The 22,915-nt window shown below is 49.1% G+C and overlaps 2 long non-coding RNA genes across 2 annotated transcripts; both read right to left on the bottom strand.

Moving 5' to 3' along the window:
• Window positions 1-306: 306 nt before the first annotated feature.
• Window positions 307-4,456, bottom strand: LOC125324049. Its single transcript, XR_007202772.1, has 4 exons — window positions 4,415-4,456; window positions 2,764-2,913; window positions 1,470-1,588; window positions 307-515 (listed from the first exon to the last, which is right to left on the bottom strand). It is a non-coding gene; the product is annotated as an uncharacterized LOC125324049 (long non-coding RNA).
• A 980-nt stretch (window positions 4,457-5,436) lies between these two features.
• Window positions 5,437-9,498, bottom strand: LOC125322611. Its single transcript, XR_007202113.1, has 3 exons — window positions 9,435-9,498; window positions 7,213-7,345; window positions 5,437-5,510 (listed from the first exon to the last, which is right to left on the bottom strand). It is a non-coding gene; the product is annotated as an uncharacterized LOC125322611 (long non-coding RNA).
• Between the last annotated feature and the right edge of the window lie 13,417 nt (window positions 9,499-22,915).

The following is a 22,915-nucleotide window of genomic DNA, read 5'->3' as shown; positions in this document are numbered from 1 at the left end:
CCATTGGATCCTTCCCTAAGTCCCTCCTATGTGTTGTTCCCATTGGTTCCCTTGCTGTCAACCCCACCTACTTGCCTTTACCCCATTGGCTGAGATCCCTTTCCCCACCTATTCTGTACCCAGTATAAGATCCCTGGACCCGCCTACCAGTGGGTCTCTTTGTCCCTGTCATTTCACCAGAATAAGCCTGCGTGGAACACATACGGAGAGTCCCCTCTCTTTTCTTCTTTGCCTTCGCCTGCGTGCCTGCCTAACAGTGACAGGAAGATACAGCCCCTTTTGGGTGAGGAGCTCTACCCCTTTTCATTGTGTGTTGGGCACTGAGTGCCGCTTTCCAGAGGGGTTTCAGCGTTGACCTTCGGGCTTTTTTGTGTCAGCATGCAAGGGGTAAAACCCCCTTCTGCCAGCTCACTGCTGCTGCAAAACCCCTCAGCCTGGGGCTTCTTCGAGCCATCATTCCTCTTCTTCACAGGCTTCTTGACAGATGGGCGTTCACCCTTCTGCGTTTCCATCCCCTACAAAGGCATAAACACCATGAATCTTTAGAATATAAAATAGGAGATTACCTTTTTAAACCATAAGTTATAACCAGGATCACTGCTACCAAGGCTTAGGGAAGCATTCCTAACTTACAGAAGGAAACAGGCCAGAGGTTCAGTGATGCCAACTCTTTGTCTTCAATAGCCCAAGGCAGGTTATAGGTGCCACCATACTGAGCAGCAGTCAACAATCCCAAATTCATTAGTCTTGAGCATAAATGGGAGTAATGCAAACTGGTAGGCAACAAGCCTTCCTAAAGGAAGCAGCAGAAAAATTTGGACTCTTTGGAGGTTGGCCCATTGTGTTGGAACTTGGTTTGGTTCAACTCTCACTCTCCCTGTTCCTGCACAAAGGCACATTCTTTTCTAGACTGAAGATGAAAAGGAATAAAAAAACCCCAAAATAAACACATTTTCCACTGGATGCTGCTGAATTCACCAAGCTTCTTCCAGCTCCACAGGGCATGACAGCAGGGTAGTATTCCCAGAAGACAGACAGTAATTGTAGTAATTGGGATTGACTGGGACATCTTTTGTATATTTGGAAATTTTCTTGGTACTGCTGCTTCCTGTGTCTTTTGCAAAGACTCTATTATCTCCAGAAGCACTGTTCTCACTTAATTGCTTTACTAGGGGCAGAGTAGGGATAGTGAGGTGGGGGGTTATGCTTAAATGTAAACCCATTTTCTCCTCTTTCCCTTCCCTGTTTGTGGCCAATATTCAAAATATCTAATACCCCACTTTTTCCCTAATATTATCAGTTCCTTCGTGCTCTGCAGATGAACAGGTTGAGGATCAACAGTTCATTCCCAGGAGCAAAATGATTCAGCAGAAGAGGAATGAGATAAAAGACAGATTAGGTATGTTTGATCTCATATTAGCAGTAGCAATACTTGCACAAAGGAGACATTTCTCCTGCCAAGCACTTACTTCCTTCTTAATTCTTGATGGAATATCTCCCAGGTCACAGGTGGAAACAGATTGTTCCAAAAGCCTATTATGTTTTTGATGCATCATCAACATTTGCACCATCTCACACCCATAAATGCCTAACACAGGAAAGAAAGAAAGAAATTAATACAGACTATTACTGTTTTTTCTCCCTTGTGAACAAACAAAGGAAGAACATTAGCAGAATAAGCTGATGCCTTAAACTCAGCAGGTGCAATACTTGAATGAGAAGGCATTACCTACTCAGCAGAGAGAGATTTACCTCCACTTGTCACTGCACAGTGCTGTCAGCAGAACACAAGAGGCAAGAGGAGAACGTGGGACAACAGAAAAATACAATCTCACTCTGAAACTGTGGGTGCGCTTCTGTGGCATCAAAGGATCCCAGGGAACAAGCGAAACACCTCTGCTTTGAGTCAGAGCTTATTAGCAGTGTCTTGCTGCCATTGCACAGTAATTTGCCTTTCTTTAACTGGCAGGGAAGCCAGGACCAAATGCCTCATGCTTGCTTTTGATTATTCTATACCATATGTATGCACAGGGACAGCTAGTTGCTCATGCGTTCTTGGCAGCTATTAATGGGAATTTAGTCCTCAAAGTAAGGGGATTTGGGTGGTTTGGGTTGATTTTGCCACTAGGAAACCACAGTTTTCTTCAAGAAGCAATTTGGAGGTCATTCAGCCACAGATAACAGCATTATAGAAATCTGCAGAAGAGGTTTAAAAAGACTGAATACATTGGCTAAAGACCCCTGGAGTATTTCTAGGAAAGTCTTAAGCTAATGAGAAATAGATGTATGGGATCCTTCAGTGATGAACATTAGCCAACACTTTGGCTTTGTGTTGTGCACCTAAGGCCAAGCAGAACTGTTTGACTGGCTCATCTGATGGCTCTTTTGATCTCAGGAAAGAAGCATTCACATCAGGAAATTGGCAATGCTCCTTGCTGGACAACCTCAGGTTCCCCAGCACAGTCATTTCCCCAGACAAGCCAGGGCAGTGGTCACAGCACCAAGCCTGACAGAGCTCAAGAAGCGTTTGGACAATGCTCTCGGGCACATGGAGTGACCCTTGGGGGGCCCTGCACATGGGCAGGAGCTGGACTCGATGACCCTGATGGGTCCCTTCCAACTCAGCGTATTCCGTGACTCTGTGAACCTCATCCACACAGTAAGGGAACTTAATAATGATTTTAGTTTCCACTCTTTTGTGGTTTTGTCCTTTACAGCCAGACATCAAACAGTTCTCCTGTTTTAGGGCGTGAAATGAATTACCTTGTGTCCTTGTCCTGCGTAAGCTTCACCTCCATGTGAATCAGCCTCCCCGCCCTGGTGGCTGTGCCTGCGAGCTTCGTGACTCCAGTTTTCTCCATCAAGGACAGGAGGAGTTGGGCCGCGCACTTCCGCACCTGGACGTGGCGGCTCCTGGGAAGAAGAGAGCGGACACTGGGGCACAGGGAGCAGAGGGACACAGCACAGGCCTTGGCCAGAGCACGCTCCCTGTCATTGCTGGGGGAAGGAGGCCTGGGTTCTCCCTGACACTTGGGACACCTGTAGAAGGTTCTGTCCGCAGAGAAACACAAAGTTAGCACTGTACAGAAGGACTGCCTGCAAGCAAGAGCGAGGAATTCCGTCTCCCTGCACTATCTGATACTCAATGTCTTTCCCCAAATTTACTCTGAGAAAGATTAAAGAAATAGATTAAATATGACTTATTTAGAAATTAAAGACAATTCATGCTGACCCATCAGAGGGCACCCATTACACAGAGCTGCAGCAGGTTTGAGGATATTTCCACACACTTATCCCCAAAGCTGCAGACCCTTGGAAAAAAACAAACGCAGGGAAAGAACACTGTGGGGCGTGGAGTTGCAGAATATCCAGCAATGCAGCCAGTTTCTTCTGTGAGGCTTGGCAAGAGATACATCTGAATGTTTTACCCTTTTTCCAAAGCTGAGGAAAGGGTGGCAGTCAGTTTAGCCAGGTTGTCCTGTTCTAGAGAGTGTCTCTTGGGGACTATCAGGCCCAGCACCAACACTTAAGGCAGCACCTGGTTCAGCTGTCCCATGGCAGTCGGCCTGTGAAGGTGCCTGTACAGTGATTCATCATCTCAAGGCTAACATGAGACATCAGTTTGAATAGAAAGTGGAGCTCTAAGGCCAGGACAGTCATACAAGACTCCTCTTGGCAGGAGCTGCGCTCTGTGCCACACCCAGCACATTCATCCCCATGTGCTCCACGCCCCAGCAAGTAGCCTCCTTACTTCTCAAGTGAATGGCATAATGAGGATGCATGGTTTTTCCCAAGGCCTCTGTGGTTAGGGCTGTGAAATATCAAAGAGTGCTCACAGCTGCAGTTGCAATTGTCCCTCTTCCCACAAAACCACAGGGCTCTATCCTTAGCCTTTGCAGGCACTTTCACTTGCCCACCATTCACCACATCTAGGCAACTCGGACAGACTGGGAGAACTCCAGAAAGCAGCAGCAAGCTGAGTCAGGGGAGGTTGAGGTTGGATATCAGGAAAAAGTTTTTCACCCAGAAAACTGGAACAGGCTCCCCAGGGCACTGGTCACAGCACCAAGCCTGAGAGAGTTCAGGAAGCCTTTGGACAATGCTCTCAGGCACATGGTGTGACCCTTGGGGTGTTCTGTGCAAGGCCGGGAGCTGGACTCAATGATCCAGATGGGCCCCTTCCAGCTCAGCATATTCTACAGTTCTGTGATTCTGTCAACTAATGGGCTGCACGAGGGCAGAAATAGGTGACAAGAGGAAAGAAGTGAGGTTGATCGGAGAATCGAGTCTCTGAGTTCACAGAAGATGCAGGATACAGGACCCTTCCCTCCCACCATTCCCATTCTCTCTCTCAGCCCTTCTCCCCCCCACACAATAGAAGGTGAAGAATATCACTAAGAGAAGAAGAACCTACTGGACTCCACTGTCCATGAGAGCAGTCATTGCTCGTGCAGGAGTCACATGCTCCACCATGACTCCCAGGGTCTGACTGGCTGCTTTCTGAACAAACTCTGAGGAGTTCCACACCATCTGGAGAAGGACCCGAGCAACCTCATCCACCTCCGAGTCCATGTCCTTCTGCAAGGTCACAAAGAGCTCTCCAAGAGTGACGATTGCAGAGTAAGACACCTTTGAGCAAAGGTTGGTCACCTGGGGAAGTCATGAGGGGAAACATAAGAATCACCTTGAAAAGAAAACCAGTTGCCTTAGACAAAAGTCCCAGGAAATGACAGCACTTCCCGCTGTGTCCAGGGGAACATAAAAGCACAGGCAGAGCAGAAGAGCCCAAGCACAGAAAGGCACTTAACTCTGGCACCTACTTGTGCTAGGCCTCAGGCCTGCTTCCTGCAGACCTAAAACATATTATTTCACTTAAAGTGTTCTACTCATATAATGTCCATTGCTTTGATTTTAGACCCTTTTATTAGAAAAACAAACAAATTAAAGCAACAACTGTTTTCAAGCCATAAAGGCACAAGTCATAAAGAAAAGATAAAAGAGTCATTTACTCCTGTTTGAAAAAGCAACAGCAGCAGTTGAAGCCCTCAGCCAGGAAACAGAAAACACAGGCTCAAGTCTACAGACTAATTGGCAGTGTTGAATTACAGCTTGGGCAGAGATTTGGACTGCAGCAAATAACATAATTAGTGTCTCCGCTTCTGCATTTGCACGTTGCATTGTAATGGCAGCTCGCTCCAAGAGGAGAGTGTCAGATGCCCGACCTACCAGTAAATAGAGCTACATGTGCACACAGATCCTATAGAGAGCTGACAGACATGAGAAAGATAAGGTCTAGAAACAGAAAGGAAGGCAGTCCCTGAGCACACAGGGAGATGAACAAGCACATATCTACTCTACACACCGTGTATGAAGCACGGAGGACGATTCAGAACAATGTTCTTACCTCGTTGGTAAGTGCCAAGCAAACCTCACGACGTCTACAAAGAAGGACTTCTGAGTGGGACTCAGCCAGGTGTTTGATGCTGAAGAGTCCCTTCTCCTTCAGCTCCCTGAAAGGCAAGTACCAAAAAGATTGACTTTCTCTCCACCCAAGAACTAGGCAGCACCCTCTGAATTTACCAGGCTGGAGGCTCAGTCAAACAAAGGGAGGTGCTTTTCAAGCAGTACTTGATGAAATCGTGGAACTCGCTGCCACAGGTTGCTGTGGCTGTCAAAAGCACACACAAATCCAAGAGGCAAATAGAGGGCTTTCAGAGTCTTCATTTGTGGCCGTTTAACAAGACAGCCTTTCTGAAGTCTCTGGCACATGAAGTCCCTATGTCAGTGCTTCCTGGAGGCTGTGAGACCATGCCATGCTGCTGTTTCTTGTCACCTCCCTGTACCTGTCCCTGAGACACAGTCTCACTGGGCTGTGTCTGGGGCATTTTCCTTCTTTGCCAGCTCCAGCAGGCAGTTCAGCAGTGAGAGTCTGCACTGGCACTCTGTAGCTGAGTTTCCACTCTGCAATCTAGGCCTGTCTGCCACCCACTCCACTCCACTCCACCTCATACATTCCCCAGGAAAGCAGCAGGATGCCCCAGAAGATTCCACACCAGGGCAAGAACAGCTGAAAGTCTGGCTTTTCTCAAACCCCTCTACCTAAAACAACAGCAACATGTTATTTACAAGGTGCAAACATCTCCCTCTCTCAGCACTTGCTTTGTGCAGGACCTGAGCTACAGGAAGGCGCGTGATGCATCGGGGCTGCAGCGCAGGGCTGGCGGCCGATGCCACGGGCATCCCTGAGTGTCACCCGGACCCCCCCACAGCTGCAGAAGCTCTCTGCACCTCACAGGGCACCAAACAGAAATGGGGAAGAGAAAGCAGAAGAGAAAGGGCAGAGCAAAGGCGACTGCACAAGGAGATGCATCGCGGCAGATTTTTCATGCTTATCCCAGGGTGAATGGAGTCCTTATCCCAGGGTGAATGAAGCAGTGAGTAGATGATAACCCAGACATCAAAAAGACAACCAGTATCACCTAACATTTGTAGGGTTATCACCTCTGGGCCTCTACAGGCCTCCTTCTGTCTGTGTCTAAGTTTGGGACACATTGTGAGTATTGACAAAACATCTCAGGCCCATATGAAGCAGTGAGAAGGAAACAGTTGATTTCCAAAAGTGCAAGATTCCTAGAGGATTTTTTTTCCTTTTTCCTTTTTTCCTTCTCTTCTGCCATGACCCCTTCAGGAGTAATGACAGGCTGAGTGACTCTATAGCACAACTCAGTCCATTTCTCAGAAAGAAGAACTCCCTGTAGCTGCTCCTGGGACTCACATGCGGAAGGTCACAGGCAGACCCTGACTCCTGCCACTGCTGCCAGCAGTGGGGCCAGAGACAAATCTTATTCAGTCCCACTGGGCCCTGAGGCACCCAAATCTCTACACTCCAAACTGCTGCCATCCTGCTTCTGGCTTCAGCCAGCAAATCATCTTGTCCCACAGCTTTCTCTCTTCCCTCAAGATTTCCTTTGCAGCCCCACAGAGCAGCAAGCAAAGCGAGGAAACAGCACGGACCTGCTGCAGCTGGAGCACTGCTGCAGACCAAGGCCAAGAAAAGGCTGCTCTCAAATCTTTATCCTCTCTCTGCTCTGGAGTGGTTTCACTGGTGCCCCTCGGCCCTCTGGGCTGTTGGGGCTCAGAGGCACTAGCAAGATGCTCTCCTAACCTACCTTAACGCTAAGAGGGAGACAGAGTGAACGGGGCCTTTCTTACCAGTCATCGCTGCTGAGCAAGGAGAGTGCCTCGAGCAAGGACTGCTGTGGCTCCAAAGAGGCTCCGTCCTTCTGCCCCTTCCCACGGAGCGGCTCCTCTCGGCGCTCGGCACCAGTGGCCGTCTGCGGGGTCACTGTAAGGAGAGGGTCAGCCATGAGCGCTGCAGCCCCGGGCAAGGCACCCCGCCATGGAGCGGCCTGCAGCCCCATCTCTCAGCCAGGCTTCCATGAGGTACAAACTGGCACTGGCTCAGAGAATTCCCTGCTCTCTGGCTCCTTGCTTTCTCCCAGCCCCCCCAGCTGGGCACAGCTCCTTGGCTCAACCTGACAATTGCCCACACAGCGCCAGCTCCCAAGTGCCACAGGTACCACAGCCAGCGGCACGTTCCTGAGGCCGCAGAGCTCCCACTCCCTGTGAGACAGTGCCCACCAGCAGGACTTGCTCCCCACGAGGGACCCCTCAGCTGCCTCTCCTGTCTCAGCGCCCTGATTTCCCCGAGCCCTGAGGACAGAGGCACTCTGCAACTCCCTGAGGAAAGACCTGCAGCTGCCTCGTGACAGCACCAAGCCGAGCCTGAACAAGCGAGTCCTGCTGGGCCCGGCTGAATCCCCTCAGAGCAGCTACCAGGGAACAGCGATACCTGACCCTTCACACCTCACAGCGCCTCTGTTCCCATTGACTTCAAATATTCTAGACAGAGGGCAGCTGAGTGCACTTACATTTCAGCCTGCTCTTGGGAAGGGAGTAGTTCATGGATTTTGTTCTTTCTAAGCATCATGAATCTTTACTATTTCAGTAAAATACACACTGGCTGTATTTCAAAGATGCTGAGGTCAAATTCGTTTGTCATCAAATGGACTTGTTTGCAAACCGTGCAATGCCTAAGCTTTCTCTTGTGGAAAAATGCAATTTCCAGTCTAGATGATTGCGATAAAAAAGCCTTCTAAATGCAAACTGAGGATAAAAATATGTAAATACAGATGCAAATAGTTGGCAGATGCACTCTCTTGATAATCAATTTACCAGGTATGAGAAAATTCAGATGATAAATGCATTTCTTATGAAATCCATTTGTCATCAAAAGCACTGTCGATCAAGTATTTCATGTCATGCACTCAAAAGCTCGTTTTCTAATGTGTACATGAAAACACCTGAGCTGTCTCAAATGATGGAGTATAAATATTGCACAGAATCTAGATGAACTGCTCTAGACTCTGTAGGGGTTTTGTGCTACCTTGCATGTTCTCACACAGTATGGAAGAAGCGTAACATCAAAAATACTCAGATGGGAGCTAATCTGGCTGTCACTGGTGTACCCCTGTCACTGCCATCAGTGGTGTCACTGCAGAAGGATGTCGATGTACACATCTATATTCAATAGGAATGGGGAGCCACATCAGGCTAGTTCTGGTCAATTGTGAGCATGGAAGTAGCATGACTAGAAAAGAGCACTCAAAGTATCATTCCTAGCTTCCTTCTTCTTCTCTCACCCTACTCAGGATCATAGCACAGGCAGGCTGCCCTCACAGGAGAGGCAAGAGCCACAAGGGACTATGTGCTGTGTATTCACTGCGGGCAGCAAACAGCCTGGGAGCACCAGGCAGCCCCTCCTGGCTGTCACCTGCTACACAGGCCGCTGTATTTGGGTGGGGTGACACAGGAGGCGCTGCTTGTTCCCTCTTGGCATTGCAGGCCGTGGGATGGCAGCGGCGAGAAGCCATTGGGCACTTCTGGGAGCAGCAGCACGGCTGCACCAAGTGGCTGACTGCCATGCAGAGACAACCCTTGCTGGGAGAGCAGGAAAGCTGGCTGCAGAGGCGGACAGCAGCACAGGCAGAGGGCCAAGATGGAGAGTGGACAATTGATCGTGGTGGTACTCGTAGGTGCACAGTGAGCACACCCTGCCAGACTGCCCCGAGCTCATCCCTGCAGTTACAGCTGCCTCCTGGCACCAGTGCTGTAGTTTGGACTATCAGGATGGGCAAAAGCCAGAGCTTGGGTCTTTACCACTACTTTATGCAGCTCAGCTTTCCAATGGATCAATAAGAACCAACTGCTCCAGTACTGCCAAGCTGGAGTAACTCAAGAGTAGATTTGCTGTTCATTCTCAGCACAGGCTATGAACCCAAGATCCCAGCTGTGGTGGCTGAGGCAGGAGGCAGTTTGTGCTCCTTGTGCAAGGAAAACCGGTGCAGGAAAAAGCTGCTGTGGAGCAGGCTTACCTGAGGAGCTGCGTGGGAAGCTGCCGTCTCCATGGATGATGGGCTTCTTGGACAGTAAGGGCACATTGTCCTGCTTCCTCAAGACCTTCTTCTTCAAGGCACTACCAGGGTGTTTTCTCTGCACACTGGAAGCTGTGCCATTGACAGGCGGTAGGCTAAAGCCTGCAGGGACCAAAGAGGAGCTTGGAAGTGGAGGGTGACGATGGAAAGGCCCAGAAAACTTGCTGGAGCTGGGTAACATCTCTTTGTTATCCCAAAGAACTTCAAGTATAACAATGGCACAGTAACATGGGACAGTGATCACAGAATCACAGAATCCTAGAAGAGTTTGGGTTGGAAGGCACCTTTAACCACCATCTAGTCCAGCCCCCATGAGCAGGGACATCTTCAGCTAGAGCAATTTCCTCAGAGCCCATCTAAACTGGCCGTGAACACCTGCAAGGATGGATAAACAGCAGCTTCTCTGGGCAAACCGTTCCAGCGTTTCATCACCTTCATGATAATAAATTCTTCCTAATATCTAATCTAAATCTACCCTCTTCTGGTTCAAAACCAAATTGCAGTGATGCTTCCCCAAAGAAACAGGGAAACCCCAGTATTGTGTTTCTTTTGTTTTCCTGTTTCAGAGGCTGGCTGGGGAAGTTACCAAAAGAAAGCGCAGATAACCTTGCGTGATGCCCTCGGGCTGAGTGCTGCCTCCTGAGGTCCCTGCTGCTGCCCTGGGGCAGCGCACACAGCACTGCAGTCAGAGCCCCTCAGCCCGGATTCAGTCGGGAACGCTGCTTGCTCCGGGGGCTACAACAGAAGCACTGGCTCGGGGCTTCAGCACAGCTCTACAGCACCAGCTCCTCAGCAGGGAGTGGTGGGAGAAGGGTCTCTGGGGTTTTCATTAGAAGGAGTTGAATTTTGTTTCTTCCAGGTTGCACCTTGGTTGAAAAGCATTCTTTTGGACCCGCTTTTCCTGGAGGCTGCTATCCAGGAGAGAGTCTGAAGCCCCCGTGTCCTTTGTTACAGTGGGGATTCTGTAACACGATGTATCAAACAAGGAGTCCATGGAAAAGAAATATATATGGACCGATTCTTGATAGCTGTTTCAGAGATGTTTATTTCCCCAGCCGCATGGCTGAGGATCTGCCAAGGAACTGTTCCAGTCACGGGACCCGAGGGTCCTTCTGCCCGCGCAGGGAACACAAACCAACCAATGGGAACGAGGCTGAGCAGGGGCAGGGAAACCCCGTGTCTGTGCCCTCAGGGCCCCTCTCCCAGGGCTACACGGCAGGGGAGACGAACCCCAACACTTCACCCGTTTTTTTTTAACAAAAAGAGATTTAAAACTTAACACTGAAAACAACAAGGGCAGTTTCAAAACAAAACAAGCCACCCTCCTGAGTCTTTGAATGTCCAAACAGATTCTTCAGAACAACTTAAGGCTGACAGAAGGGAGACAGGACTTTCTGAGCATGCTTTGTGGGGAAACTGAGGCAGGAGAGGGTTTAATTTCTTCCCTCCCCCTTTTCATCCCCCCCTCAGCATCGGAGAGGAGTTGTAGGGAAAGGCAATTGTATAGGAAAGCCATGGGGTGAAAAACGGATTAGGAATAAACTGGGGATGGGGTAAACCCAGGAAGGGGTTCATATTGGGTATAGGGTAAAAGGGGGAAGTAGGCTGTGGGTAGGGAAGTTGCTGGGATGGATATTGTTTATAATTTTGTGCATAACGGCTGCCTTTGACTGGATTACCTCCAGGCCCAGTAACATTCGCTGCTTGTAAACTCTTCTTTCCTTGCACTATATCAAATTGTACAACTTCCCCATCTCCTACACTTTGCAGGTAATTTTTAGGGTTATTCTTTTTAATGGCAGTTCTATGGATGAATAAATCTTCCCCTGTATCATCTCGTGTTATAAATACATAGTTGGTTTTTACATTGTACCATTTCACAGTTCCTGTGATTTTCATTGCTATAACTCCTCCTATCACGTGCTTGCGTGTTCGTTGTGGCTGCTGGTCCCGCATGGCCGCCGCCTCGCTGACTCCGACGTCTCGGCCGGGCCCCCGCGTTGCGGCTGCTCCGCGCCCTCCGAGGGGCGCTGCTCCGGCACGTGTCTGGGCTCTGCGTGGCCCCACGTTGCCATCACCGCTGGCCACGTGCCCCATGAGTCGTTTCGCTCCGCCAACTCCACGCTGCTTTGAGAGCGGCCCTATTTCAGCTGGGCGCTGCGCTGCGCGGCTTCTCGTGTCGCTGTGGAAACCGCCGCTTCTCGCTCTACAAAGCTCTCCGAGCCGTGTGCTCAGAGCAGGGTTCCATGCCAACCCCCGGTTCCTGGCTGCTCGTGGGGGCCGCCTCTCTGCTGCTCGTGGCCCACGGCACCTGTGGCGCCTGCGGCGTCGCTCCCTCACTCGCGGCCGTGTGGCCGGGGACCCCGAGACAGGGATGGGGTCCGCGATAAGGCGTGTGCTCCTGAGAGGGCCAGGCACATCCAGCACAGGCACCTCCGCCGGCACGGCTGCAGTCACGCGCTCCTGGGATGGCGGCCGCGCCGTCTCGGCCATGGGATTATGGCCATCCTCTGCTCTAGGGGTAATAGGACCATACAAATGCTCTTCAAGAGCTTCACTGATTACAATTAATCCACGGAGAGCTTCTGTCGCTAGTCCATGTTTTGTTTGATCCCTTATCTTATCCCAGATCTCGTGCCAAAACCACTCTTGACTAGTTCCAGGAAGTTCAATATCAAAAAGTAAGTCTCGAGAAATATAGAAGAAATTTTTGAAAAGCCAGTTAAAAAAATGTTCTAGATCTCCTGGAACAAATGCATTCTTGTTTTGTTGTTCAAGGATTCCTTTAACTTCTAGATACATTTCTTTCTGTGGTTCAGAGAGCCGCATTTCCCACGATTCTTCCATAGTTCAGAGAGAGTATCCAAACCAAGGCGAGAAGAGAGAGATCTAGAGTGGTTTTTACTCACGAATTTTCTGTCCTTAGGGATCGGTGTCTTGCCCGCATTCTCTACCATTTGCTACAGTGGGGATACTGTAACACGATGTATCAAACAAGGAGGGCCGTAGAAAGGAAATATATATAGGCTGATTCTTGGTAGATGTTTCAGAGATGTTTATTTCTCCAGCCGCATGGCCGGGATCTGCCGAGGAACTGTTCCAGTCACGGGACCCGAGGGTCCTTCTGCCCGCACAGGGAAACACGAAACAACCAATGGGGAACGAGGCTGACCAGGGACAGGGAAACCCTGTGCCTCCACCCCAGGGCCCCTCTCCCAGGGCTACATGGTGGGGGGGAGGTACCCCGACAGTCCACATGTTGGAGGCAGATTGCTGTAGGCAGAATGGAGGAAGCCGCAGCAGAGGCAAGTCTCTGACCTTGCCCACTGCTGTGGGACCCAGGACAGTGCTTTGGAGTTGTTCCCACTGAACTCAGGCTGCTGATACAGCAGCAACATCACTTCACACATTTGATAACAAAGAGTTGGAATGGCACGCAGGACTTGCCCCAAGAGCTACAAATAAAAGGCGGGGTGGTTAGAAGAGTTTGCTCCTTTTTAATACAAGCAGGCCTGGATTTAAGCAGGGACACTGGGCTAATCATACTGGGGACTGCTTTATAAGCCTTGTCTCTAGCAATTCCCACCAGTCTGCAAGATTTTGTCAGTAGAAAGGGGTAGATAAGATTTTACAGCACATCCATGAGCAAGTCTGGGCCAGAACTCAAAGCACAAGACAAATACTCCCAAATCTGCCCCCCATGGGGAAAGGAAGCAGAAAAGCAGATGAAACAAGTGCCATTGCAGCTAAATTGCCTGCATTTATCCTCTGGTCCAACCTTTCTGTACAAAATCTCCTCAATTCAAACACACAGCTTAAGATCAAGGAATAAAAATGTTTCGAGAGCATTTAAACCCTGATTCCTCTTACTTTCAAGGAAAGGCAGATGCTAAATTCCTTAAAAACACAAATGCAGGTCTGTTTGGGACTGCATCCTTCAAAACAAGGAATGGAGGTTTAGAATCACTGTTTCCATTGGGAAAGACCTTTAAGATCACAGAGTTCCCCCAATAACCTGAGACCGCTAACACTGCCAAGGCCACCACTAAAGCATATCCCAGGACGGGATGCCATTGGCCTTCTTGGCCACCTGGGCACACGCTGGCTCATGTTCCGCCACTGCCAAGCAGCACCCTCAGGTCCTTTTCTGCTGGGCAGCTTTCCAGCCATTCTGCCCCCAGCCTGTAGCCTTCCGTGGGGTTGTTGTGGCCCAAGTGCAGGACAGGACATTTCACCTTGTCGAACCTCATACAACTGACCTCAGCCCATGATCCAGCCTGGCCAGATCTCTCTGTAGAGACTTCCTACCCTCCAGCAGATCAGCACTCCCACCCACCTTGGCCTTGTTTGCAAACTGGCTGAGGTGCCCTTGATCCTCTCCTCCAGATCATTGATAAAGATATGAAACACTACTGGCCCCAGTGCTGAGCCCTGGGGAACACCACTTGTGACCAGCTGTCCTGGGTTGCAGTGTATTCTATTACCATCCTCATGAGCTGTTGAAACCAGGTGGGGCAGTGTTTCCTTGCCTCCTCCCCCCAGACTATCTTTCTGTTAATTGCCCATCATTGTCCTGCCGCATGACTCAGAGATAACTCCCTCCGGACTATCTTCTGTTAATGAGCCTAATCAACACTTGGCCTCATGACTCATTACCCCATTGTGAGATGCTCCACGCAGAGGGAGGAACCAAGCATCCCATCCTGGATATAATCTGAGACTCTGAACACCAGAGACAACGCCTTTCCACTGGATTTCCAGAGGACAGGAGCTACACAGCCACCACGGGACCTTCTGAGGAAGAGCAGACCCTTTTTTCTACAGGATCGCTGCTTCAGGAGGACTGCAGCCACCATTCTACCAGACTGCTACCACCATCCTGACTAACAGGGTGCCAGGTTGTATCCTGACTCTGTCAGTTTAACCCAGTGTTATCCGCCTTTATTTTTTTTCCCCCCTCCTTTTATTTCCTTATTAAATTGTTATTCTGACTTGGTGTTTCCCACTAGTTTGTTTTCAAACTAGTACACCAGCCACCAGCTGGATCTAATTCCATTTAATTCCACCACTCCCTGGGCCCGCCCATCCTGACGGTTTTTACCCAGGGAAGAGTACACTCATCCAAGCCAAGAGCAGCCAGCTCTTCCCAGAGAGTACTGAGGGAAACTGTGTCAAAGCCTTTACTAAAGTTTGGGTAGGCAATACCCTCAGCCTTTCCCTCATCCACTGAGAGAGTCACCTTGTCATGGAAGACCAGCTTGGCCAAGCAGGACCTGCCTTTCATAAACCCACGTGGGCTGGTTCTGCTGCCTGGGTTGTCCTGCATGTGCTGTGGGATGGCACTCAAAGTGATCTGCTCCACAATCTTCCCTGGCACTGGGTTCAGACTGACAACCCTGTAGTTCCTCAGATCCTCCTTCTGACCCTTCTTGTCAATGGGTGTCCCATTTGCTAACTTCAGTCACTCGGGACCTCCCCACTTAACCAGGACTGATGAGCAATGATTCAAAGTGGCTTGATGAGCACATCCACCAGCTCCCTCAGTACTCCCAAGTGGATCGCATCCGGACCCGTAGACTTGCTTGCGTCTAAGTGGCATAGCAAGTCACTAAGCATTTCCCCTTGGATTAGGGGCGCTTCATTCTGCTCTTCTCCCTGTCTTCCAGCTCCTGGGGCTGGGTACCTGAAGAACAAGTGATCTTACTTTTAAAGACTGGTGCACAGAAAGCATTAAGTACTTAAGTCATTTCCTCATCTTTGTTCTATGTTTCCCCTCACATCCAATAAAAGACAAGAGATTATCCTCAGCCCTCCTTTTGTTGCTGATGTATTTACAGAAATATTTTTATTCTCTTTTGCAAGTTTCTAGGAAGAAATTCTTTACTGTGAGGCTGCTGAAGCACTGGGAACAAGTTACCAAGAGAAGATGTGGACGCCCCAAGCCTGGAAGCATTCAAGGCCAGGTTGGATGGGGCCCTGAGCAACCCAGTCTAGTGGAAGGTGTCCCTGCCCACAGCCAGGGTTTTGGAATTGGAGGATCTTTAAAGTCCTTTCCAATCTAAATCATTCTGTGATTTCCCTGCTGGAGTCAGATTAAACTTGGGCTTTGGCCCTTCTAATTTTGTCCCTGCATAACCTCATGACATCCGTAGAGTCCTCCTGAGTTGCCTGCCCCTTTCTCCAAAGGTGATAAGCTCTCCAGTTCCCCTGAGTTCCAGCCAAAGCTCTCTGTAGGACCCATTGTGAGTGGGACTAGTACATAACGCAAGGAGCCAGGTCTATCTTCCTAGGTCTCATTTCATAGGAGTAATAGCTAGAAAATATGTCAATGGCAATTCTTAGCTGGGTAAGATCCCTTCTTGAATGAAGAGGACCATGTCCCATTGCCTAAGGTATTAAAAATGCCCAAATGAAAGTTAAACAGCAGAAACCAGTGTATCCTGTAGCTGCCTCTGCCATTGGCTTACCTGTAACACAAAGCCAGCTTCCACATGCCTCCAGTTTTTTCCTCTCCCAAGCAGTTCTACCTCCAAACTAGCTTGCTATACAGCGTCACCAGGAAGGACATTACTTATGGCACCTCCCTTCATGGTGCTCAAAGGCTTAATTGCCTAAATTCAGCACAGAGAGCCTAACTGAGGCCAGCTAAGTGATACAGAAAACACCAAAAGTAAAGCTATGTAGAACCACCCCTTTCTCACTCACAGCGAAACCACTGCAGCTGGAATGACTGTGGCAGAGCAATATGCCTGCAGCCTGGGGGAGCCCTGGGTGTGCAGGATTCACCTTCTGCTGCCTGTGCTGATTGGAGCATGGAAAACGAGCTGGGGCTGTTCTTGGTACAGAGGAGGCCAGTGGCAATCATTCACTGCTGAGTGAAGAAAGGTGTTACAGAATGACTTTCTGAAGAGGGAAAACCAAACACAGCTTCACTTGAACAGCTCCAGGCCCCGGTGATGTTTCAGTAGACAGGAACTGAACTCCTTGTCACCCTTCTGCTGGTTTCATCAAACGGAAATTAATGCTCTGGAATTCCCAGCTTCTTTCCAGGATCATTAGCACCCAGTAAATCAAAGCAGAGACCTCAGGCCTGCGGGAGAATCCCACTGCAGATCCTTGTGCCACTGATTCTATCTCTCCCCACTTTTCTAAGTTCTTGGTGGCAAGGTCACTTAGGTTAGACACACAGCTCACAAGAAGTGTTCCTGTATTTTCTGCACAATGAATTGAGATTACACATCCCAAATTGTGCTCTGTTGCGGGAAAACTGATAGATTTGAGAAATTTCAGAAGCAGCAAACTTGCTTCCTCAAATATTTACTGTGCGAGGCAATGAGCACAGAGAAAAGATTTAATGTTAAAAGCTTTGCGAGGCAATGCTCTTTTGACAAGTTCCCTCCTTAGCTCTCCTTGGGAAGATCTGAAAGGTTCAATGTCCCCAGCAAAGTTCCTGCAATGGCTGCCTGCCAGCAGAGCAGGGCTGTCAGCTGTGAACCAAGTGTTGCCACAGGCAGCAGCTTACCCAGGGCAGCAAATCAGGAGCTAGGAAGGAGCTGATCTGAAGGCCAAACCTCCTTAGCTCCTTCCAAGAGCACTGCAACAATTCCTCATTCCAAGGAGGTGCAGTGCTGGACACCAGAGCTCTGTGTGAGGACTGGACACAAGTTTGCTCCCACCGAGTGCTGTGATGGTTTCTGCAGGAGCTCTGGGCTCCTGTGCCTGCCGGACACCATGCGGAGAGAAGGAGCCGAGTACACTGACACACCTTTGCCTTGAGCATAGCCCGGCCTTGACCAAACACACTGAAAGGTTTCCCCTTTGGCCCATGTCTCGAAACATCAGGCCAGCTGTTTGACAACTCAGGTTGGTTTGTTGCCAGAGAATTTCCCTCAAAAATATGAAGGCTGTCTTCCTCTGTGCTTTCCTCTCAGCAGCCTTGGAGCTGTTCCTGTGTGAAGCCATCCCAGGGGACTACTAAAATATGATCGCTGGCCAGCATTTTTCTGCTAGGAGAGCCCTGCATACTGTTCCACAAATCTTTCATAAAGGCCCAAACCAGCTCCAGACACTCTGCCTACAGCAGGTTTTCATAAATGGCTGCAGAAATCCAGGACAGCTACAAGTGAGCATCCAAAGTATTTTGTCCTGTTCCTGACAGCAGAATTCTCAATGATCTGAAGCAGTTTCACTCAGGTCTAACACAGGATGTGAGTTTTGTACTGTGATGTTTCATGATGAGTAACAAGCCTTGGGAGCACGAGGTACAGGGTCAACATGCGTAAGCTTGAGCATGTCCTCCAAAGTGACCAATTTAACTGTCCATTTTATTACTCTTCTATTTATTCCACTCAAGTCCCAGTACTGTTCTTAGATCTGTAGAAACCTTAAAATATAACAGTTCCCACAGGTCAGCAGTTATTCCCTGCTCTTTACAGCAGTTAAGCACCTCTGTCTTTCTCAGGGCCTAGGTCCACCATTCAGGCATCCCTCACATATTTAAAGCCTCCATTCACCCAGCCTAGAAGGTGTTACCTAACTCCACAGGAACTAAGTTCCTAAAGAGCCTAAGTGTTCATGGGCTCATGCCTGCAGAGCAGTCTTGCATCTGCCCTGGTGCTCAGAGCCCCACACCATGGTGCCCAGAGGACCCAGTGCAGGACAAATGCCTATTTTCCAGTCAGTACCAGCCAGCTGGCAGCATCTGCCTTGGGTGAGCCAGAGGCTACAAAGAGGTAAACGAATAATAATAGTCTGTCTCTGCAGCAAACTGTAGTGCTTACAGGGAGGAAGACAAAAAAAGAGCCTCCAGATGTGAACATGCAACACACTGGAGCTGGCTGATGAAACCCTGTGATGGTTTGGCTGACTGACCTAACAGAAAACACCATGTTTCCCAACTGCATTCACTCCCTCTGTCCAAAAGTGAACAAAGCCAAAAAGGGCATGAAAAGTGGAAGTCTGCAGAAGCTGCGCTAGATTTGCTGCCAATTCATTGCCTGTCCTGCAGAGAAATATAAATTTAACGGCCAGAAAAAATGTTTAGGACCTCTGCAGGTCAGATTTTGAGTAAGTGAACTTTAGTTTCTGACAGGGCACTATCGCCACCTGAAAATACAAATGATGACTGGAAGCTTTGCAAAGCTCTCAAAGGCCCTGGGGTGATAAATAATACAGAAATAGGAGCAGCTACCATGTTCATTACAGCAGCAATCCCTGCAGCAGAACCCCAGCTTGCACAGCCTTCCTCAGCCACGTCCCCAGGAGCTGATTTATAAATACCTGCTCAGGCTTCATGCACAGTGCTGGCAGCTGGAAGTGACAGCTGCACAACCAGGTCCACCCTCCACAGGCAGAGATAGGTGGCACAGCAGGGCCTCTGTAAGGAGGGGCCCAGGCTGGTCAGGGCCAGTCCTGCCACAGTTCCAGTGGGAATTGGGATGCGATCTCCCTGTCTTTACCTCAGCCCATGAGCTTTTTTCCTTCTTCCTCTCCTGCTGTCCCATTGAGGAGCAAGAGCAGCAAGAGAGCAGCTGGGTGGGCAGCCTGTAGCTGGCCAGGGTCAACCACCATAGGTGACATTGCTCCACTGGATTGACTAGGGGAGATCAACAATGGAGCATCTCCATGTAAGCTCCAGGAGAAACACAGGGGGACCAGACTTCACACAGCCCACTCTGGTTGCTACACGGTAACTCAAATACAAAGGCAAGAGGCACCAGCATAAAACATTCTGATAACTCCTGGAGGCCACCTTTGGCAGGGTCTGGAAAGCACAGGAAGAGAGCTACACCTGTTCTAAGGCCTCTCATTGCTTGCAGCTGAATTGGTATTTCTAAAAGGAAAGTACAGGGCTGCACTTGAGCTCTTCCCTCGAGGCACACATCCAAGTTGAACTTGCACAGTGGCTCAGTTTTGTTTCCCCACCATCTCTATTGAACACGGATTTCTTGCAAACACACACACAGCTCCCAAGCACTCTGTCAGCTTTTCCACCCTTTGCATACTGAGCTAGAATTGTTCCCTGTGAAATCAGCCATTAAAACCTTTGAGAGTACAGAAGTGCAGAATGCTGCAGTTCAGACAGCTGGAGCAGGTGAAAGCCTCCAAACCCTTCTCTCTCACCAAGATAATAGAGCACTAGCATACAAATCAGCATTAAATGCTGGTTTTCTCAAATAGCTCTGTTTGTTTGGCCCTGGCAAGTGAGAGGTGATAACCAACAGAAGGTATGACAAATAAAGTGATGCTGAGAGGAGTAAGAATTTGGTTCTCTTGGGAAGTGCTTTTTGAAGCCATGGAAACTCAAGGTACACTTAAAAAAGGAATCAATGAAAGATGAGATTCTGCTCACACCAGCAAAGCTTCCTGCACCAGAGAAACACACTCTGCCAACTAATTGGGAAACACAGAGCATGCTTATTTAACTCCCATTTCCACAGACATCTTCTCACAAGGGTTGGATGGCATTCTTCATGGTTCCTGAGTGCACTTAAACTCCAGAAATGCTATCTCTGCCTTACATATAAAGTGAACATGAAGGTCTGTCTTTTTTCCCTGCCATTCCATCATTTCCAGAACATGGCAGCATCCTTTCCCACAGAGAACACAGACCCATGCAGGGTGAGACAAAGGGCCAAAGGTCACACTGAAAGGAGCACATGCTGAGACTTGTCCGTGTAATGGCCCACCAAGGCCTGGGAACAGGTGCCAGGCAGTGTGGATGGAACAGGAATACTACAGCAGGTTTGTGTCCTCTGCATGTCCTCCATTTTGCAAAGCAAGCAACAACTTGGAGCTGTGGACTGAAAGACAAGAAGAAAAACCTGCCCTGATGGTCATTTTGTTTCTTCCAATCCCCAGTACTTATATTCCCTCTTTGAAGGGTATTTAAGATATTTAACTGCCTGGCCAAACAACAGAAGCAATTCGGAATTTGGTCACCTTTTCAAAATAGTTTGGATTGCAGCACTGCTAGCAATACATCTCTCTTTAAATCCTGGACTATGACTAGTCCCGGGACCACCACTGCTTCCCAGAGCACTTCAGAACATCTTCTGAGTGGCTCTGGAGCAGGATTTCACTCCCACTGCTGCCCGCTGTACCACGCCTCAGCAGCTCTCCTGGACAGGACTGAGAGGGAAACAAAATGTTCCGGTTGAAGTCTGAATTCAAGATGGATGAATTCAATGGATTTTAATTTAAAAACAAAATTTACGGCAACAGAAACACCAAGAGCCAAAACTGACATAACTGGGGATTCTCTTGTGAGTACCTAAAAGAGATAAAATATCAAAGGTGCTTTAGAACCAAATTCTAAAGAAAAGATCAACTTAAATTCTGTTAAAATGCATCAGCCTCTCGCCAATAAAAACTGCCAAAACCCTACAACATTTCTTCAACTTTCCCCTCCCTTCTCATTCATGTCACCCTCTCCCTTTTCTGTGCATCAAACTATTAGTCTGCTCAAAATGCATTTTGTCCTTCCACAAATATACTATTACCAAGTTGAATTGAAATCTCACTTAAACTTCAAGCTTCCAGGAGAGCAAAATACCCCACTTCTGAGCTAAGAGCCATCTTACATCAACACCAAGATACACTTCTCCTAAAAGACAGTGGGACTAAAAGGAGATGACCTACGTGCTGGTGGGGTACTAAGTCCCTTCGGAAGCAGGACTTAGAAGCAAGACAAGCAAGAACGTGAACCACCCCACCTTACAGCAGGGTGCATTTAGTAACGATGCGCTTACGCTGTCCTCCAAGGCGAGTCACGGGCTGCTCCTGCTGCCCCGTGATGCAAGGAATTTTGTGGAGCTGGTCTGGCACCCGCTGGCCATCTCTGGTATTGCTCCTTACCACAGTCAATTTTATCTACCTCTGTAACTGGGAAGGCCACCGCATGAAACACACCAAACAAAAATCCCAGGGGCCGTGCAGGGGTGCCTGAACAGACATTAAACACACACCTATGAGACACGATAATAGCTGGACAAATAAAACCAAAAGTTACACCTGAGGGTTTCCAGCCTATTGATTTCTTGGCTGCTTAACTGCAGAGGTTTGCACTGGACACGCACGGGGGCTTCTCACAAATTCTCATCCAACCTCCACTGCTCCAAATGAGCAGCTGTCTGTCCTCCTCATTCTCTTCATTGCTCCCAAACTACCAGGATTAGATTAGAAGGGAGGACCTATCCCATTTCCAGTCTCTTTCTCTAGACAAAGGAGGACACACAGTTTAGTCCTCGACTGGCTAAGACCTTCCTTGGCTTTGCAGATAAAGTTTTAAGGATAAGAAACTGCACAGCATTGTCAGTTATCAGCTCTCAGGTGAGGGCAACTTCTGAGCCAGGAGCCCAATTGCTTGCAGCTGCCACAGCCACACTGTTACACAGAGCAGCTGCTTGAGGGCTGAGGTCAGGGCGACTTGGCAGTCCTAACCGCAGAACTCACCCCCCGCCGCCAGCTGGCTGTCACTGAAACAGATTTGCAGAATCTCAATGTCCATGAGAACCAAGAATGAACAAAATGCTCTTAAGATCCCCCTGCTCTTCCTGCTGCCAGGTTCTCTCCCAGCTCCACTCCTGAAACAGTTTCTGGTGCATAGGAACGATGGACAGAGGCTGTGCCAACCTTACAGGTACAAGGGGCAGTGGTGGCAAGTTCCCGATGCCACCATTCCCCACACCCAAACAGTGCTAACAGGACACGCTGCCTGCTCTTTCACCTCAATCCAGGGCTTCTGCTTCGACTTCTGGAAGGGCTGGGATGCAGACACAGGTAGGACCTTGCAGGAGTGAAACACAGCTGGCTCCTTGCGTTACTCCACACCTCAAAAGCTGAGCAACCAGCACTCAGCCGAAAGAGAACACCCCTCCATTCACACCCTTCTCTTGCTCGGGCCAAAGCCTGCCTGCACACAGTGACAGCAGGATTGGTTAGAAACTGACACATCAGTTCAGCCTCGTTTGGTGGCTTGAGTACAGACAATGTACAAGTGTTGGCACGAATCTTCACAGCATCTCAGAACTGAAAACAAATAAAGCCCAGCTTTATACAGTATTAACTTTGATTTACTGTCAGTTAAAACCCTCTGAAGACTGAAAGCCTCCACCTGCTGCCCTCCTACCTCCAGCTCTCCAAACCCAAGAACATCTCTTCCAGCTTTGTCTGTGACACAATGCCCTGCACTTCCACACAGTGCTGCAACCCCAGTGCAAGCCAAGCTGTGGACAAATCAACGGATACAACTAAAAGGGAGGGAGACAAGAAGTCTGGAACAACAGATGCTTTGCAGATCATAACCTTTTAGGCTGCCTTCCTCCTCCAACAGAAATCTGCCTTCTACAAGCAGCATTTCATCTTTAACCACCACCTGAAGCTACCTAAGGTCTCTCTCAACAAACACCACAGGACAGGTA

Source organism: Corvus hawaiiensis, chromosome 3 (genome assembly GCF_020740725.1).
Source record: "Corvus hawaiiensis isolate bCorHaw1 chromosome 3, bCorHaw1.pri.cur, whole genome shotgun sequence".
Taxonomy (NCBI): Eukaryota; Metazoa; Chordata; class Aves; order Passeriformes; family Corvidae; genus Corvus; species Corvus hawaiiensis.
The sequence above is the reverse complement of the archived record's forward strand: the minus strand, read 5'-3'. Positions and strand labels throughout refer to the sequence as shown.